We start from the raw sequence: 20443 nt of genomic DNA, 5'->3' as shown, positions 1-20443 counted from the left end.
AGCATAGTTTGAAGGGACATATAAAATAGTGCTGGGAACAGGTGGCCAGAAAGGGACTCACCTGCCAGAAATGTTGTGAGATTGCTTAGGCCACCAGTCAAAGCAATCGGAAAGGGGCCAGATCCAGGAAGGGCTGTAAGGGCGAAGTATATTTAGCATTGCAAGCTTGGCTTTTTGGACCAGGCTCTGGGAGTGGAATTTGCCAACCTGAGGTTTCCGATCTGGTGAATTTAGGCACCTGCTCGTTATCGCTGAGATTCACACTTTGAAACCACTTCTTGGATTGAGACGTCTGTGGGGTCCCTTGCGATACAGGCTCACCCTTTTTAGACAAAAGTGTTGACCGGGGTCAGCGTGAAGGGTGATACCCCCTAGACTATTGTGTGAAGGCCAGGACCACCACCAGCCGCGTCGTTGAAGGAAAGGCGCTGTGCTGCCAGGGGCTGTTAGGTGTCCTCTGAGCAACACACCCGCTGGACCGGGCCAACCCCAAATGGGACATGGCATGGGACAGGCACCGTTATACTTGTCTCTGCCAAGATGGAGATGCCCAGCAGCAGCGCCGAGGCAGATCTTCTAACGGAGGCAGGAGCATCTGTGGCTGCTCAGGAACCTCAACTTTCTGGTGTGGTTTCTGGTGCCTAAAGCCCTCCTAAACTGCACTTGAGGCACCAAAGCCCCTTCTTGGATCTGATCTCATGTATGGTTGTAAATCCAGAGTGCGTAAGGTGGGTTGGCGATAAGGATCAGGGCCAGCATGTTAACCCACCTCCGGGTTAGAGAAGGCTCATTTGTGTGCTATTGTACCCAACCCATCCTGCAACCTCCCCGGCTCCAGTGCAGGGGCCCACCAAGACTGTCGTTGATTGGGAAGCTACCCATTTTTTTTCACATGGGTGTATTACATCTGTAGGTTGGTTTCTTGCTCTTTTTCCTGGGAAGTTTGATATCTTTCCTGTTGCTGGGCTGTTGGTTATAGCCATGTTGGTCTAAGGACATAGGCAGGCAAGGCTCTTTGGGTAGATGGGATATCTTTTATTAGACCAACTGAGTAGTTGGAACAAAGTTTTTAACAAGGTTTCAGGCACAGCCACCCTTCGTCAGGCATAGGGAGCCTTTGCTGGTCTGGGACTCCAAGGAAGTTCGAATGGTTTGGGTTGTCTTCGGCCGTTGGAGTCAGTCCATGAGTCCAAGCTTCTTCCCACAGCATGCAGGTACCAGACAAATAAACTTTCCCAGAGGAACTGGGAATATTCCCCTCTGATGGATGGATCCTAAGTCAGATCTGACATTGGAAGAGACCTCATATTCTAGCCAAGAGACTCACTCGTGGCGGGATTTTCAAAACCACTCCATGGTGGCTTAATTTTACTTGCCTTTGCAAAAGTGGCTCTGATTTCAGTGCAAGCAGCTATCTTAGGCTCTTGTGAAAATCTCTCCCCAGCTTCTCAGACTCTAGAAATTTTATTTATTTTGTGATAAATAAAACCTTTAGAAAAGAGGGCCAGTGGAGCACAGCTCCTACTCGGCTTCCAGTCCCATCCATCTTTTGTGTCCTTCTACCATGACATGTTGGAGCAAAGTAATATATATATCTCGCAATAAGTAAAGACAAAAAAATTGACTTCACATTTATCTTTATATTTAAATCAATATATTTAACAGAATTTATCGACACTTGCACAAAAAATATTAAGTGACTTTCTGCAAACCTAAACACTGAGAGAGAGAATTTTTCATTGCGAGGATGATGTGACACAAGGGCCTATTGATTATTGAATGCTTCATATTTTACCATCATTCTGCCTAAATTCTTTTTTTTTTTTTTTTTTTTTGGAAAAAGAGCTGTAGCATGATCTAGATCTTAGGAGGGCCATTAATGGGGTCACATGAATGCTTAGAGTATTTGAAGGGCAGATGCTCTATTCCTCTGCCTCTCATCCCTGATGTTAAGGAAAATTTGCTGTGAGAAAGCGATCACGAGTCTGCATTTTCAGGGCCTTTCTTGCTGACGTGCCATCATGATCAGAGGGTTAGCTGAACCTGCTCTGCTTTCATGACTGCCTTCCTCATGCTGCAGTGGAGCAAGATCCATTGTGAGAGTTTTCTTTCTGAGTCACTGCATTGCTTGCCTATGAACCTGTTGCAAAGCCCATTAAAGTCTGCAGGTGAACCTCCATCGACTTTACTGGAGTTTGGATCAGATTGGGTGCATCTACACGTGCAATGAATGGCCGTGGTATGGATGTTTGGTTCCCTGGGGACAACTAGCAGTGTCGCAACTTCGCCGCCGCTACTTTTCCCCAGGGAATGCCTATGCTGTGTGCACTTTGGCATGGAGCAAGTTACCCCAGGGGCAGTAGGGGAGGCTGGAGCCAGCACTGGGCTGGCACTAGCAGCCTTACCGGAGGCCATGGGGACTTCCTGGGGCTGCAGCAGTGGCGCCTCTGCCATGTGGAGCCTGACTGGCAGCCGCAGTGTGGCTCCGGGTGGCCCAGCTCCGTTTTTGACTGGTGTGTGTTGCTCTGCTTTTTTTCCCATGGTTTTTTTTGACCCCTGGATATCCATTGCAGCATGGAGAACATCTGAATGTGTGGTATGTGGTGTCACAGACGTGTCTGTGGTGCCACATACTTCATGGCCCCGCTTGTCTGGATGCAGATGGTGTGACTTAATATACTCTAGCTCAATTTGAGCTGGAGTAAACTAATCCCAATGTCACCATCTACACGTCATTTTAAGTGCAGTAAATTGCTGTGCTGCCAGATACCACTTGTATGTGATGGGACTAACCAGCAGCGCAATAAATTAGTCTACTGTGCCTTAATTGCCGCACATGTGTAGATGGTGAGGCCCAGTCCTAGACAGATTGGAGGATTGGGCCACAAGAAATCTCATGAGGTTCAGCAAGGACAAGTCCTGCACTTTAGGACAGAGCAATCCCATGCACTGGTGCAGCCTAGGGGGTGACGGGCTGGGCACCAGCTCTGCAGAAAAGGACCTGAGGCTGATAGGGGACAAGAAGCTGAACAGGAGCCAGCAGTGTGCCCTTGAGGCCAAGAAGGCTACCGGCATCCTGGGCTGCACTGGTAGAAGCGTTGCCAGCAGATTGAGGAAAGTGATTATTCTGTTATATTTTGCACTGGGGAGGCCACATCTGGAGTCCAGTATCCAGCTGTTGGCCCCCCCACTACATAAAGGATGTGGACACATTGGAGAGAGTCCAGTGGAGGGCAACGAAAATGGTTGGGGGCTGGTGGACAGGACTGGTGAGGAGAGGCTGAGGGAACTGGGCTGACTGAGTCTGCAGAAGAGAAGACTGAGGGGGATTGAATAGCAGCCTTCACCTCCCTGCAGGGGGGCTGCAAAGGGGGTGGATCTGGACTGCTCTCAGTGGGGGCAGATGACAGGACAAGGAGCAACGGGCTCATGTTGCAGCAAGGGAAGCTGAGGTTGGATATTAAGAAAAATGTTCTCACTAGGGGCGTGGTGAAGCACTGGAGCGGGTTACACAGAGCGGCGGTGCAGTCTCCATCCTTGAAGGTTTTTAAGACCCAGCTAGACAAAGCCCTGGCTGGGATAATGTAGTTGGGGCTGGTCCTGCTTGGAGCAGGGGGCTGGGCCCTTCTGAGATCCCTTTCAACCCTCATTTTTTATGATCCTACTGTGCAGCAAATTAGTCCGCTGCCCAGTAAAATGTCTCATGTAGATATGCCCACTGTGTGCAAATTTCTTTGCAATTTCCTTTACTGCCTCTCTATCTTAGTCCCAAATACTTGCAGAGTTGCCCTCCCTTTAAATCCTTGTAGTTTTTATTGTTAAATCCTCCTAGCCTTGGCAACTAGAGCTACCTACAGTATCCCAGGCGGAGGAATAAAGGTGTTTTCTTACTGAGACATGAGCCAGGATGTCTCATGTTCACAAGTTACTATGGGCCAGATATTCAGCAGTTATAAACCAGTATCCATCAACTGACTTCAGAGGGAATTTACACGAGGTGGGATCTCATCTGATGGGCTCTCCTGTGCTTACGAACATTTTCTGACATAATGGAGTAAATTCTGCTCGAAGTTGCAGCAGGCTAGTAGCTCTTGAACAAGGCCACTGAAGTCAGATTGGAGTTGGGAGGCTGAGGTCACTGGTGTCCAGTCTTTACCAATTTTTTCCACACTTGGCAAGTGTGGCTCTTGCCAAAGTGAGTTTATGATGGGGCCTCTAATCAATCTGGCTTTTACCATGTGAGAGAAAGGAATCAGTGCAACAGCCTACTGCAGAAAGGGCTAAGCTCATCAGCACTCGTAGTCTCCAGCGCAAGGCTGGAAACAGGCTGTCTATCTAAAAAAACCTGCATGTTGCTGCAACCATAAATCATGGGGCTCAATATTATTTGTTTGCATCAGAAAGGATAATTTCTTCCAGCACGGGGATATGCTGGATGCAGTATTCAGGAGAATAGCCCAGATGACCGGAGATCATACTCTTCTGACCTTCCAACCTAGCAATTAGTAGGATGGGCATGGCATAATTGATCTAGTTGAACCGTCTTGAGATTCCTTTAAAATTCAGTAGCCCAGCCCTTTTTTTTTGGGTGACATTTTCACCATGAATTGAGTGATCACAGAATGGCGCATTAGTTTAAGAGAAAATTAATTAAAAGTTAATTAATTTTAAAAAGATTCCAGAACCTTTAAATGGATCTGGGCTTGGGAAAAGTGGGTGACTGGCAACATTTTGAAGGCTGATAATGGGCCTAAATTATTCCTGAATCAGCCTGACCCGATTTTCCCCCATATGCAAAAACATTTAATTAAACCTATTTTGGAGCCCTCAGCTGCATAATTTTTGTTGTTATTTAATTGCTTCAACTAAAACCCCCTTTTGTGTCTGTTGATAATAAGCTGTTTGCTCTGTGGAAGTAAATGCTCAAGCAGATGGCTTCAGGAAGATGTTGGCTGGAAATACTTGCCTGTTTTTCATTGTTCCTCTCAAACTGTCACTACATAGGGAGACAGGCATGGATACACACATGCACACGCGTATGTATGTATGTATGTATAAGTGTGTATATGTGCGTATATATTATAAGTAGGTATAGATATATATGTACACGCATGCACAGCCTCTGAGATCACAGTTCCCAGCTGAACTCTTGCCCTGCATCAAGTGCCATGTAAACAGCTTTCTAGGTTTGGCACAGCGGTAAATATTAATCTGTTTGCAGAGTGAGGATGTAAAAGCCCAGGGTAAATATCAATATTAAGAAACCTGAACAGTTTGTATCACTGTGAGTGGCAGTCAGTGCGACGCGAGGCTCACTTCTACTTCATTAGGAGGCTCTTCTTGTTGGCCGTAGTAAAGTTACGCTGCCCACCTGCCATCGCCCCCATGGTTATCACCACCTTTGCCACTCACCAGTGATCCTACATACAAACTCCTGGATTCGAAATAAGAGGTAGAGCAATGAGGCCTCAATCCTGCAACTGGATCAGCCACATCTGATCCCTGTGTCTTCAGAGGCCGTTTGCTTCTGATGCACGCTGGTGGCTGTCAGGGCAGAGTTGAAGCCGGAGCTGTGACTTGTGCATTTGCATGGATACAATGCCTTGCGTTCAGAAATCAAACAGCTCTGGGGCTGCTAGATGCCTACTGCTTTGCTGGGGATGCCCAGGAAGTGGTCAGGCCTGGGAGATTTCCTCTTTTCCCTGCTTTTTCCTTAAAATGTCCTGGAAATTGCAGACCCCTCCATTCTAACATTGCATGGAGGGTGGGCTTGTCCCAGCTACAAAGGCGCTTTCATGGTAACTACCCTCACCGATTGCCAATGATGCTGTATTTCGAAGCACGGCTGTGTGGTTTCAGCGCCGGGTATCTCAGTGCTCAAATCTGCACCATTTTTTCACAGTTCGGATGTTTCTGTTTTGCCAAGTCATGTCCTCGCGGCCAATTACTGCCGCCCTCTTTTACTCTGCATGGAGCAAGGCTGAATGCTTCATGCGAGACGCTGCAGGGAACATGGAGAGCCTATCATGATTTCCCTGTATAACCATAATCCAGGCATGCCATAATAAAAGGGTATAACAACCGCCCTAAAATGCCTTCCATATTCACCCACAGAAAAAAAACATGGGCAGCCGTAATAACCCTTTGGGGGATATCTCGTCCCATCTGTTGGCTGTTCCATGACAGAACAGCGAGTTTTCTCCAAAAACCTTTTCATGTAATAAGAAAGCAAGTGCCGCCCTGTGATGCTTCTACGGCTCATAATTCACTTTGTACTCCTCTCTGCATGAAGCGCAGAAGTGAAAGCAGTCAGATGTGTGTCCCATAATTAGTCAAGCTCCAGTGGGAGCTACAATTTTGCTGCAGTAATTCTGGTGGCGAAGCAGTGAAAAATAAGCCCTGGTAAATAAAAGGCTCACTTGTGCATGTCTTTGATTAGGTGAATTTGATTCTGGCGATTTTGCAAGAAGTGACTTCTTCATCAGACTCCATCTTTCTTGCAGGATCCCATCACCCGCAGATCCAAGATCTTATTTAACCTGTAGGCTTGGTCATGAGTGGATAAAGCGGGGAAGACACCATAGGTGGAGATGTCAGCAGTGTGGAAATATCTATCCTGCACAGCCTTGGAAAAACACCTTGGCTAGTTAAGAGATGCCATCCTGTCCTGGCTGATAATCAGTTTTCTCCCCGGAGAGGAAGAGAGAGGGAAAGAAAGAGGTCAATGCGTGACTTGATTATGTGCAGCTTTGGGTTAGATAAAGCCCTGGCTGGGATGATTTTATATAGCTTTTCTCAACTCCAGCAGGGCTCAGGTGGCTGTGAAGATGCTGTGCTCCTTGATTAAGGACAGGTAGAAGGTGTGCCTGGCAAATACATAGAACCCTGTGATCCATAGTTGTCAGACAACTGCTGGGGGATTAGGTAAAAACATCTACATTAAAGCAGTTGCAAAGCCCTAGGAGTGGGGACTGCAAGGCAGTTTTGCTTTTGAACTTGGTGAACGTGGACAGACCAGGGTGCTTGGGCGCGTGACCCAGAACGGGACCAGCAGAGCTGGTTTAAAGTTGGCGTCACTAACCAGAAACACGGGGACTGAGGTCTTCTAAAATCTAATTCAAATCACTCTGTCCAAAGCTCAGATTAAAAAACGACTTGGCCCACAACTGTGACTGCTGCACAGATCTTTTTTACGCTAAGCCCAGTGGGAGCAGGGCTTGTTTGGCTACAGTCCCATGACTTTCCTTACTTCAGAAGTGGGAGGAAGTCTCTAAGCTCCTATAAAATGGTCCCATTTTGTCTCTTCTCCCACCCGTTTTGATAGGAGAGTCTGTTTATAATTTCTACGTCCAGTAATTATCAGCCTTCAGATGCCATCAGTCTTATCTTTTAGCATGGATTAAACTATGGAGTGCCTTCCTCTTCACTTTCTTTTATTAAGTAATGAAAAAGACTGACTGTTAGTATTTGGGCATTGCTCCTCTGTCTGTCTATGTCTTAGGCAGAGAAGCAGGTTAATACTTCCTGTTTCAAAAGGGCTAGGAACAGAAGTTACACAGAAACCAGTACAAGGGATCGGAAACCGGTTCAAATCTGTAACACAACAGAAGTTCAGTGCACATAAACTGCTTTCAAAATGGCTGCAACTAGTTTAAGATAAACTTGGATGGATGTGGTATCAGACTTGACTGATTTATATTAAATCAGTTTATTGAATTTTTCTTCCAGATCTCCTCCAGATTCAAGTAAACTCATAGTCCCTTAGCATCCCAGGATGCTTTGCACCTCCCCTGAAAATCCTACCCCCTTGTAGGGTGGGCAAGTTACTCTTGGCCCAGGCTGTCTGCTCCAGACCAGCAGGGATGTGCTGTAGCACCCCCTGGCTTCTGGCCTGGGCCACTGCAGGCGTGTGGCTGCATTTCTGGAATCAGAAGTGAATGTCTGTTCACTTGCTTATCGGTTCAATCTAGGCAGCTTAGAGTCAGACTAACCTGCCAAGAATGAATCAATTCAGCTTCAGGCTTTTTGACTGATTGTACTTAGCCAAGGAGCTCAAGTAGTATGCTGGGAATTAGGACTTTTTTTTTTAACAGTTTTTCTAGGTTTGCATTTTTCTTGATTGTCTTAACTGAGCAAATAGACAGGAGCTCTTTGTCATTCTTCTGGAGACAGTGACTGTCCAGTGTGAGGTTCAATAAAGAGAAGTGCAAAGTCCTGCACTTAGGAGGAAGCAATCCCATGCACTGAGCAGGCTGGGGGTGACTGGCTGGGCAGCATCCCTGCAGAAAAGGACCTGGGGTGACAGGGGACAAGAATATGGATAGGAGCCAGCAGTGTGCCTTTGGTGCCAAGAAGGTGACCAGCATCCTGAGCAACCTTTCAGCAGATGGAGAGCAGTGATTCTTCCCCTCTATGCAGCACTGGGAGGCCACATCTGGAGTCTTGTGTCCAGCTGTGGGCCCCTGCTATAGAAAGGACGTGGACAAATTGAGGAGAGTCCAGCGGAGGGCAATGAAAATGGTTGTGGGGCTGGGGCACATGACTGGTGTGGAGAGGCTGAGGGAAGTGGGCTGGTTTAGTCTGCAGAAGAGAAGACCGAGGGGGATTGAATAGCAGCCTTCACCTCCCTGCCGGGGGGCTGCAAAGAGGATGGAGCTGGGCTGGTCTCAGTGGGGGCAAATACAGGACAAGGAGCAATGGGCTCAAGCTGCAGCAAGGGAAGTTGAAGTTAGAGTTTAGAAAAAAACTATCACATGAGGAGGGTAATAAAACACTGGACCAGGTTACCCAGAAAGGTAGAGGAATCTCCATCCTTGGATGTTTTTAAGACCCAGTTAGACAAAGCCCTGGCTGGGAATTATATTATATTATATATATATTGCTGGCCTCAGATCTTACATACAGAAATATTAGTTGTTTTATATATATATATATATATATATATATATATATATATAAACTAATATTTGTTATATGTAAGGTCTGAGGCCAGCTTCATAAGTCTGTACTGAGTGGCAGTATTGCAATGAGAATAATGGCCCAAGAGCATTCATTTTATATTGAAGTTCAAACTGGGAGCCCTGGAGGGAGGGCACATAGTCCTGGAAGAAAGTTTCTGTCCTTGTCGGCCGCTTTCTTTCTGAGTCTGCTCCGATTAGACTAGGAGGATGCTGAAAAGGATCTCCTACGTTTATACAACTGGAAACAGTTTAATTAAGTTGTGCAGCTTGGGTTGCTAAGTGAATTTAAAATGAATGTAAATAATTTCTCGGTGCCTTATATGTGCCAGGCAGAAGCGAGGTATGCAGAACATGAGATCTTTGCCTGTGTTAAGGATTAAAATGTTCCTTGTTGCTGGAGCGACGAGCCTTCTTTTTTAGTGAACAGCAGGAACTGAAGGTGGGCCTGAATGGCATCCTCATCTCTGCAATGTGATAACATGAGGGTATCAGGCAGCCTCCCTGAATTAGCATTTTACTGATAGTGATGTGCAAAACCTTTTAATGAAGGCTTTCAAGTCTCTGAGCACAGGGTTTCTGACTGCTTGTTCCTAAGCAACAGACGGGATTGGCAGGCAGCTGGTTTTTGATGTAGTCTTAAATAGCAGATTTACAATGCTGGAAATTTTATGCAAAAATTAGGATAATTGTGTGTTGTTGTTTTGGCACAAAGTTCAAAGATAAACAAACAACCTTTCAGCCCCCAGAAGCTTCCTGTTCGTCTCCTTGCTCCTTCCTCCGTTCTGCGGATACATCAGGCACCGAATCTGGAGTTGAAATGAAAGAGACGTTTGCCTGTTTGCCGCAAATTAACACGTTCATTTTTTTCCCCCGATTTACATTCATCTGCGGGCAGGAACGAATCCTCTGTAGCCAACCGTGCAGCCCCCCAAGATGCATGTGGCTTAGGCTGCTTTTGTACCGTGCTGTGCTGCGTGCCGGCCCGGTGCACCCGTTCCCTGCTGTCTTCGGTCTCTTCTGGCTGTACCGGGGACAGGAAAAATGTAAAGGAAACCATTGCAGCTCCCTGGTCCTCAGGTGGGCTGTGTCTTGTTTGATCTCTGGCAAGGATGGAGGCAGCTCTCAGCTGTGTCCTGGCTGCAGGTGGGTGTCCATCAGACATTTGTGCCCAGGCCGTGGCTCTTGGTGCTCCTGGAATGCCTCCTGTGCTGGTGAATGCATGCATCATATCGAGCTGGCGGCATTGGCTTTGTGCACCTAGCCATACTCACGAAGGCCTCCTAAGGCCAGCTTTACAGAGCGTTTGCACCTAGCCCACGATCCCCCTCCTTGCTGGAGAAACACTGAACTTAAGTCCAGCCCCGTGGGGATTTCTTGCAAGGGGAGCAGAAGGAAGGATGGAGTTAGCAAGCGATTGCATCTACGGAGCAGGAACACATCTGGCCCCAACAGCTGCTCCTTTATGCACGTTAGCACCTAGTCCAAGAGATCTCTGTGGCCTTCATGTGGCGTTTATGGCTCTGTGCTGTCTCTGGCATCGTCCCATTTTGTGGCTTTGCCTAGCGATGCCTGTACCATCTGCCTTGATTACCGCCTCCTCCTTCTCTCTGGCCTCTTCCTCTCTCCCTCTCTCCAATCTGCTCAATGTGTCAGGGCTTCAACCATCTCCCTCGACCAGTGCTGGAAACCTGATGTGCCCATTTCTGGGTCATTTCATTGCTTTCCCTTGTCTCGGACTGAACATGTGTCTACTCTATCTCGTCCTGTCTCTCTGGCACCAGAGCCTTCCCCGTTGCAAATGCCAGCAGAGTTGGCTCACTCCCCACCTTAGCATCCACCTCTGTTGCTACCACCTTTTCAGTACCTGTAGCGACAGCCTGAGGACAGGTGGGGGGAGAAAGCACTATTGCAAATGAGACAGCGATGACTGTCAGCATTTTTCCAACCGGCCATGCAGTCCAGCCCCGGGCAGAGTGAGGTCCTTGCACAGGAACGATGCTGGTGGTGCCTGGTGTCTGCTGGACCTGCTTCCAGGGGGTCGGTCTCGATGACCTACTGAGGTCCTTTCCGACCCTAACACTTAACATCCATGAGTCTCCCATGGCGGTTACCAGCAGCGACAGCTGGAGCAGGGCATTTGGGGGACAAATTGCGATACAGCTTCCTTCCCTTGCTGTGACTCACCAGGTGACCAACTCCTGGTGACCCCCCATGGCTTCATGGCCTCAGCCCTTTCTGCCATCATGTGTCCTCCTCCATGAAGCTTGTTATGCCTCCCGTCGGATGGGTTTGCCACATCTGCCTGCCTAGGGAGAAGCTTGCAGAGGCAAGAGGACAAGTGAGGCACTTGGCCCTGTTTAAAAGCCAAGATCCACCTGGCACTGATGGCAACAACTCTGCAAGGTGCAGGGCAGAGTGGAATTGGACCTTCTCTGGGTGGCACAGGGGAAGCTCGTCATTACTTGTGGAGTAGTCTCCTGCTTGTTTTCCTCAGCCTTGTTTCTCCCTGCTGACGGTACCATAGGCCTCCTGCGGGGAAAAATGTTCATGCCGTTGTCAAACACCATCTCACGCGCTCTGTGTCTTCCCCTTCCTTCAAACCTCTGGAGTTGGCCAAAGTTCATTAGGTCCCGAGCTGACAACCATGAAATCAGTGCATCTTTCTACTACTGGTCTTTGCTGCACTCCTCTGTATGCTGTTCCCTTCAGGGTCCTGACAGAAGTGATGTTTTGTGGTGTGATCGGCCCCCTGAAAGCACTCTGCAGCCATGACCTGACAGAAGTGCACAGCCGCAGAGCACCTTAAGAGTGCCTGATTGCATGACAATCTGACCCCTCATTACGTGAAGGTTGAGATGAAGATGCTCCAAAGCAGAGCACCTTCTTTCACTTCTGTAAGTCCCTGCACATGAGCAGGATGGGAGTGGGGAGAAGGGAGGGGAAGGTACACGAGCAGTCACTCCAAGCCACATGCACACGAATGCTCTCCCTCCAAGCCATGCACACACCGTCTCCCTCTCCAAGACACACACACACGCACATAGGCATGCACAGACACCTCCCCCTGCCAGTCTGCTCTGATTTGGATGCAGTACACCATGTTTGCTTTCAGGGCCACTCAGCAACTACCTTCTTCAAGTGAGCAAAGGATGGAGACCTGGGCATCCCATTCCACCTAGTAGGCGCCTAAAGCTGTTCCTGTTGCACCTAGATCAAGTTCCTGAGCAAACTCTTAATGCCTTGATGTTTGTAATGCACCGGCATCTCAGCCTAAGACTAAGTAACCAAAAGTAGTAAGGAGGGGAAGATGCATCTAGCTTCTGCATTTCCAAGTCTTTGGGGACTTGAGCAAACTAGAATGGGATCACACTCAGGCTCCTAAGTCTGCCTCAGTGATGAAAAGGTGGAGTAGGCCCCGGTTCAGGGTGTTCCCAGGCAGGGTCTCTCCCACGAGAAGGTGATGCCATGAGGCGGTTGGGGCAGTTTGTACCCAAATGAGTCTTTTTTTTTTTTTTTAAAAGGTTTCACCTTAAGGACCCAAAGGATGGGTTCCTAGCGTGTAAGAACTAGGAAGCAGCTCCCTGGCAATCACTAGGAGGTTGAACTCAGTTCATAGTTCATGCCCAGAGGATGTAGGTCAGTGCTGGCAGAATGCCTGCAGGACCCCTAAGTCCTAGTTAAGCCTTTTATTGCACAGGGAATTTTTACCAGGGAGAACAACCAGGTGTCTTCCACATTTAGCTTTTGTAGGCATTGCACCCCACAGCCACACTCTAGTGCATGCTACAATATTAATTTAAAATGCTCTTTTATACCGCCCTGTTCATGTTTGCTGGGAGCATGCGAGGTCTCTAATATATGATGGTTAGAAATCTGCAGCCTCATCCTATGCACATCTCATTTCATGACCTCTGTTGCATCTACTGTTTATGCCCAGCACACCTGCCCTGTTGCTTTTCTGCCAGAGTCTGTAACCCACAGCCATGTGCTGTAGCAGACAGCCTTTAAGGACGAGTAGAAGAGGGTCATAGGAAGCCATCTGCAGGGACAGTGAACTAGGGCTGTTTGGATATTTAAATCATGTATTTCATGGTAGAGGTGATATCTTTCATTAGACCAACAAGATTTTTGCAAAAAACCCTCAAACTTTATTTATTATCATTTTATTTATTACCATGTACCTGTTACTTGATTCTACCAGTGGGTTGTGCCAAACTACTGTGTTTTGCACCTAGCTGGCAGGTTAACATTTGACTTTTTTCTTGCTGTCCAGGCTTTTGCTAGTCTATCTCAATTCTTCATGCTTCCTTGTCACCCACTAAGAACTTCCTCTAACAAGCTTGGTGCTCCCAAGTACAAGGTTCACCAGTCAGGTAAGTGCTGCGGAGCCTGTGGAGTACAGTCATTCCTACCATGTTACTGATGTCTCTGAAACATTTTGGGCAGGGTCCTGCACTTGGATCCATGTGCCTGGAAACTTGCTCCCTTGCTGAGCTGATTGTAGGGATCTTAGTGCATCTTGGCTGATAGAGTTAGGATCATTGGGTGGAATATGATACAAAATACAGGAGGGAGTCGTTATCTCCGTTCACCATATCTGAAACACTACCAAGATGCGAAGAAGAAATGAAAAGCCTGTTGGCTTTATCTGTCTGTCTCCTCCTGATGTAAATCAGGTATAATTCCTCTTGAAGTCACTGGAATTATATTGGAATAAGTGGAATTATATTGGAATTTATTACAGTAACTTCTACTGAACAAGAGGCAACAACTAGTCTTATTGAGTCTCCTCAACATTAGACTGATACAGATTTCGCTGTAGAGGGGGTGGACCCCTAAATTTAGTTCAGATCCAATGAACATAAAAGCCAAAAGACCCATACATTTAGCTACCCCCATACAATTGTTCATCAACTGTATGTGTGAAGGAGAATCATACTAATACACTGTTTTATTATCTGGAGAGTTATTTTAGCATCTTGGCACTCCAGCAATGCTAATGTGGTTACTGTGCCACAATTAGCCATTCAAGTCCGGCCAAAGGTAGATTTTAGAGGGCAGTCCAGAATAGCCCATGCACTTTAAACGTGTGAATCATTCAGCCTTCTCCAAATGGCTTTGTTCGCAGAACACAGCGCCTCCGCGGTGCAATAAAGCAGGCTGGGGACTTGGGATCTCACTCCAGCCACTAAATCGTAGTTTCTTTTGAACTAATGAGGAGCTTGTGATTTGCGGATCAAAGCTGGTGTGTACTAGCTTGAAATGAGGCATAACCCCCTCAGTCTTCCTTTTCCATTGCTCTCCTGAGTCACCTGTGAGCTAAAGGCTCGGCCTTTTCCTCAGCTGATGCAAATGCTACCATAAACTCGTGGGATGATGTTTCAGTGGTAAGTGCGGATGTAGCATGTTTGTGTATCCTCTTGTTCGCCAGCCAGCCTGAAGGAAGGGATTTTGTGCTGTGGCTCTGTCTCTAGTGGTGAACAGCCTACTACTGCTACTGACTATTGGAATTAATTCTGGAGCTCAAGTAGTAGTGCTCTGTATTGGCACACTGCTGGCCTGCATGTGTATGGGAGTTTGCCTTTTCCCTCTTGATGTTTAAGGAATGGGAGCTCATGGCTTGAGAATGGCATTTAGAGGTTTGTGTGGCAAGGCACTGTTGGTGCTGCCCCTTTAAGGGCTGAGCCAAGCAGCCAGCAGGTGCTTGATTGCAGCTGCTTTTTTAGATCTCCTGCTGCCTATATAAACAGAGCAGTTTACTGCTGGAGACCAGGCAGGAACATTGCCTGGTTGCTAGACTGCATGCAACAATCTGGAGGTAAGGGCAGGAGCTTAAGGGGATGGTTTGGAGGCTCCTGGTCCTGGGCATGACCTAAAACTGCACCCTGCAGGGGATGGGTTTCCTGGTGGGGACCCTGGTGGCGTGGAAGTCCCCAGGAAATACCAGGCCAATTACCACCAAGATGAAAGGCAGGTCAGGGCGCCTTAACCCCTAGCCCCCATAGCACTGTGGGTACAAGGGGGTCAGGTATGGCTATGGCCACCTGAGCCCAAGGAGGGTATAAGGCCCAGATGGGGCCAGGCATGACTATGGCCACTTGAGCCTCACTGGGGAGGGAAGCCCTGTGACCCCAGTGAGGGGGTAGACCCAGTGAGGGGAAAACCAGAGGGCTGGGAGCCCAGTATGTGTGTGTGAGTGTGTAGAGTTTCCCCAGGAGGGCCCAGGGCAAGCTTGGCCCCAGTTGGGTAGTTGGCTGGCCACCACCTTGGTAAGGGTTGCGGGAGAGGCCCAAAAGATGGTACATCTGCCACCCAATATATGAGCTAGATAAAGCCTATGGCTGAAGGGGCCTGGTGTGAGATGGAGCAAGGTGGTACAAGTTGTCAATGCGTGAAAGACATCAGAGGCTAGAAACCCTGTGAGAGGAGTGGAGTGTGAGAGGCCCTAGTGAGAGGAAGGCGGTATGAATGTTTGTGTGTCTGAGGCCTGACAACGAGGGCTAAGCTTGGTCTGGCTGTAGGCCGGGAACATTGTCACCTGGATGCCATCTGAGAGGCATGGGTTGCCGTGTAGGGGAGGAACATGGGCTGGTGTAGGAGATAGCACCCCCTGGCATCGGGGCAAGGATGGGCAGCCTCCCACCCGAATAAGAACCGATTAAGAAACAACAAGGCATGGCAGATGAGGAGGTGGATGGTTGGCCCTGAAACCAGTGGGTGAGCCAATGACAGACTGGCCCCAAGAGAGCCCCCTGTTACAGTTTGCTTTTGGGGAATTGGCATATATATATGCCAATTCCCCAAAAGCAAACCTTTAAATACCATTCTCAAGCTTATATATATATATATATATATATATATTTTTTTTTTTTTTATTATTTTTTTTTTTTTAATATATATATTAGAATGGTTCAGGATGGGCAGCATCCTGATTAACTGATTTCTAAAAGCCTGTGTCTCTCACACACAGGTTTCTCAGCATTCAGAAGCAGACAGGCTGTCTAACAAATAAGGACACATTGTCTGAGAAACTGGGGGCATGTACCGCACTGTTCCATAACATGAAATAAGGTGGCACCAGCTTGCAAGCCCCAAGTGGGGGGCCTGAAATGCCTGTTTTGGGAAGGGTGTGCATGTGATGGGCTTGGAATATGCTGACAGAACAGAACGTGGACAGTGTGACGAACACAGAGAGACCAATCAGCAATAGCCATGGATGAAGAGTCATCGGGAGGGAAGGAGAATACAAAAGCAGAGATTTGAGAGTAACAGAGGGTCCCTCCCCATCCTCCTCCACCTGGGTCTTCCTCCTCCCCATCCTTCTCCCTGAGAGGGTCCCCATTCCCAAGGCCACCATAGATAGGGGGCACAACACTAACCTGTCTCATCCACCTCAGTGGAGGGGGGTCCGGGCTTCAGCATCCCACTTCCAGACTGCTGACATCTGACACCTAAGAAAGAGTCTTAGAGTGAACCCTGTGTCCTGGCCAGACATTTCTTGACTCTGATGACAGCCCTAGAGTTGGTAGTTATATAGAATTGCTTGATTGCTTGTATTGTTTCTTTTCTGTTATCACTGTGTATCAATAAATTTGCTTATTATCAAATGGAAAGGTTGTGGTCCATCTGAGGGTGGGTAGGGTGGGTCCCTGCCCTCCTTGCCCCTGGAACAAGGCATCTGGGTCCTAAATCCAGAGCCAACAGGAGCCTTTTCTTCCTCTTTCTCCTTAACACCCGGAAATGCATCTTTGGTTTAGCCCTTGTAGTTTGGAGTTTCATTATTTTAGATGCACTGTGAAGGCCCCAGAGTGGCTGTCAGGCTGGTGATTTATCCCTGGGGAAGCTGCTTTTCATCTCATCTGAATTTGAGGGGACTTTACAGATAGTGTCTACTGTTTACCTTTTGCAGGCCCTTGAAGGAGTTTGTTAATGTCTTCATAACAGATACAGAAGCACCTGAATCTATGCAACGTTAGGTCATGCATGCCGTCTTCTGGACTCCATTTTGGTTGTCAGGTCATATGTAGATGGTCTTTCTGGGACAATGCCACAGCAAGGGCCAGCAGCAACACTTGAGCTGATGCCCCTTTGGTATAAGGCAGATGGAGTGGTTCACTGGGTATTTTCTGAGGTCTTTAGAAGTAAAATTCCCCATTGGTCCATAACAACCATAGTTTGGACTGTGTGATTCACTTACTCTCCCTTGCACAGGTATTAGGTGAGGCCCAATCGCAGAGGGCGGAATTGCATGGCATGGGTAATTACATTAGTCATATTATTGCTATGTTTTTGTGTTTGATTTGATAACAGTCTTCAAATGCTTATAAGGAGGATGGAGATAGACTGTTCTTTGTGGCCACAGGGGATGGAACAAGGAACAACAGTCTTAGATTGAAGCCGTGGACATTTAGGATGAGCCTTCTCACTTTGAGGGAGGTTAAACTACCTAGAAAGGTTATGAACAAGCTTTCAGAATTGCCAACCGTAGAAGTTTCTAAGAGCAGGTTAGGCAGACACTTGACTAGCGTGGTTTAGTCAGGGATGATCCTGCCTCAAGCAGGGGCTTGGACTAGATCATCTCATGAGGTCCTTTCCAGCCCTGTTTTCCTATGATTCTATGTGGAATATCAATGCATCTGCTTAGTAACATGCGTGCTTTATACAAGTTTGTCAAGGACATCCAGAACTTTGAAACTTTTAATTGCAGAGCAGTAAAAATGCAAATGTATTGAGCTCAGTCTATGCGAAGAGTTATTTCCAGGAGGAGCATCTGACTTCGTAATGCAGGACTAAGAAGACCTAATGTATCTCAGTAGTCCCAGTTCTGTGCTCAAGAAAGAGCACTTGTATGAGATCTTTATGTGTGTACACCACTATCACGTCTGAAGATGGGTTTGCAGAAGAAAGCAGGGGCTATGAAAATGGCAATTAGATATCGCGTGCCCATTGAAGCCAGCTGGAAGAACTACTATGCCGTCACTGGCTGCAGCACGAACCCACGGACTCGCGCCGTTTTCTGTCGTGTGCTGCCTTGTACTCATTAGTTTTTCACTCTTATACAAATACACCACTGCTCATTTTTAACTCGGTGTCTAGATCCAGCTGAGTGACTGCTCTTATTGAACGTGCCAACAGCCAACTGCTGCAAAGACTAAAATGCAGGCGCCCGGCTCTGCATCCTAAATAAAGGTTGCATCTATTTTTTGCAGATAAGAAACTGGATGCCACAGTATTTCCCATTTTAATGTATCTAGATGAAACACATTTTCACACATTTCCCCACTAAGCTCTGTGGCTTAATATCCAGCAATCTAGCCTTCATTATGTTAAATGCCTTTTAAAAAGTAACCAGTGCGCCATTCGCAGAAGGCCCACTGGCATGCAAAATGGCTTCAGCCCCATAAAAATGCAAATTAACTCTCTGGAAATGTAGGCCTAGCTCATTTGTACGGAAAATAAAAAAAAGGGCTTCGAACAGAGCCCAGAGGAACTCCGCTAACAATAAGATGTTCAGCAGCGACAGCAGCGCTGTGCAAAGATTATTTCCCAGCCATCTCCCACAGTGATGGTTTTTATTTTTAACCCTAAATTTAAGGGTGTTAAAAAGATGCAGAATACCCTGATGTCTGGCAAGGTCAGTGGAGGATTTAAATGCAGTGAACCCAGCTTTCCTCTGTGACCCTGGCCAGGTCAGTGCATGTGAAAAGAGAAGGTAGCCTCTCGTGTCAGCCCAAGGAGACCTCCAGGCACTGGGTATTGCCTTCATGAGGAGAGTGCAGCCATGAAGGTCTGCAGAATTGGGATTTCAGGGCCTGGGGCCTGTTTCTAAGAGCATAAGGCAGCTTGAGGAGATGTTGACAGTGCCTTCCCCCCGCCTCGGCTAGGTGAGCTGCAGAAGGACAAGGGAAGACCATCATGCTGTTTTATGGGAAGGCAGAGCAGGCACGATCTCTGCAGAGGAGGGGAGGTGGGGACTCCTCAGACACCTCTTGGGTCGGGATGGTTTTAGTCTTTCCTATGCAGCCTAATGCCAGCAGAGGACATTCTTGGAAATTTGGTGAGGACACGACAGCAGCTGGGACCCGGACTCAGAAACCCAGGTTGCAGGAGCTCTGCCGTGTTTCCTTCTGCACAGAGCGGGCTGGCCATGGTTGTCTGACGACAGGTGGGAGCAAGGGCAGGGTGGCACCTTAGAGACTGACTGGTTCAGAGAGGCTTGGGCTTTTTTGCGTACAACTTTTGTCCTCAGAAGCTAGGCATCCACTGTTGCCCATGACGGCTCATGCCTCTGAACCAGTGTCTGAAGGTGCCACCCAGTCCTACCTTGTCCTCGTTTCCTTCTGGAAAAGTGCGCAGTTTCATATCAGCAAAGATGCCAAGTGCTTGAGAGGAAGAGAAGAGACCTCCCTGCCTTAGGCTGTAGAGAGAGTCCAGGAGTCTGAAATCCAGGAATCCTCCAGGCCCCTCCAGACCTGTCTATCCCCAAATCCTCACTTTGTCCCCACAAACTCCCCCTGCTTAAATCAAACGGGTGCCTGCAGTACAAAGATCGAGCACTTTCTTGTCTGCCCTTTTGGAAGTGGCTCCAGGACGGCATCCAGGCTTGGGTCTTATGAAGGGGAGAGCAGATGGTCTATTGCCAGGAGCAGCAGCCGCCCCCCGCATATCAACTAGGGGGAGGCCAAGCTGCAAAAACAGCATGATCCTATGTAAAATAATGGGCTTCTGTTTTCTTGGCCAGCCAATAGGCAGCAAACCCGGTGCGACATATTGTGGTGGCTTAGCCTTGAATGTCACCAGAGTTGGCTGGAGAAACATTGAGGGAATGACATCATAAAGAAGTGAGGCTGGAAGGGATCTCAAGAGATCATCCCTTCCAACCAGCAACTCAAAAAACTTGCAACCTTAGTGTTCATTAGCACCGTACTTTAACCTAGTGAGCTCAACAGCCAGTCACACCCCACCCTTGATGAAATCAAAAGGCTTAGCCAGATTGGATCCGTCTCACTGGAATTTCATTTTGGAAGAAAAACCGGGGGGAGAAATTTCCAAGAGGGTCAAATCATCCAGTTACACGTTTTTGGAACGAAAAGTCCCAATGTTATATTTGAACAACTTTCAACATCAATTTATTGTGTTGTGTTAAATGACCTATTACAAGACGGAGTAAAAGAAGTCCAAGTCGGAACGAAACTTTTCAGTGATGTCCAAACTGACTTTTCTAACTGCACAGAATGACATTTCATTGTGTGCTATGAGCGGATTAGTATGTGTTACAATACACAGTCCATCCCTAGCATCTGATGAAGTAGGCTATTGCCTATGAACGCTCATGTCTTTTTGAACCATTTAGTCTCTAAGGTGCCATCCTGCCCTGTCTTCTCCCTGACTTCATACTAGCATGGCTAACCACCTTGGTGCTTATATGTTTCAGTGAAAGGCTCTGCTGCTTTGTGCTAGAAAGCCATTAATGCCTATGTTAG

Source organism: Alligator mississippiensis, chromosome 2, assembly GCF_030867095.1.
Source record: "Alligator mississippiensis isolate rAllMis1 chromosome 2, rAllMis1, whole genome shotgun sequence".
NCBI lineage: Eukaryota > Metazoa > Chordata > Crocodylia > Alligatoridae > Alligator > Alligator mississippiensis.
The sequence above is the reverse complement of the archived record's forward strand: the minus strand, read 5'-3'. Positions refer to the sequence as shown.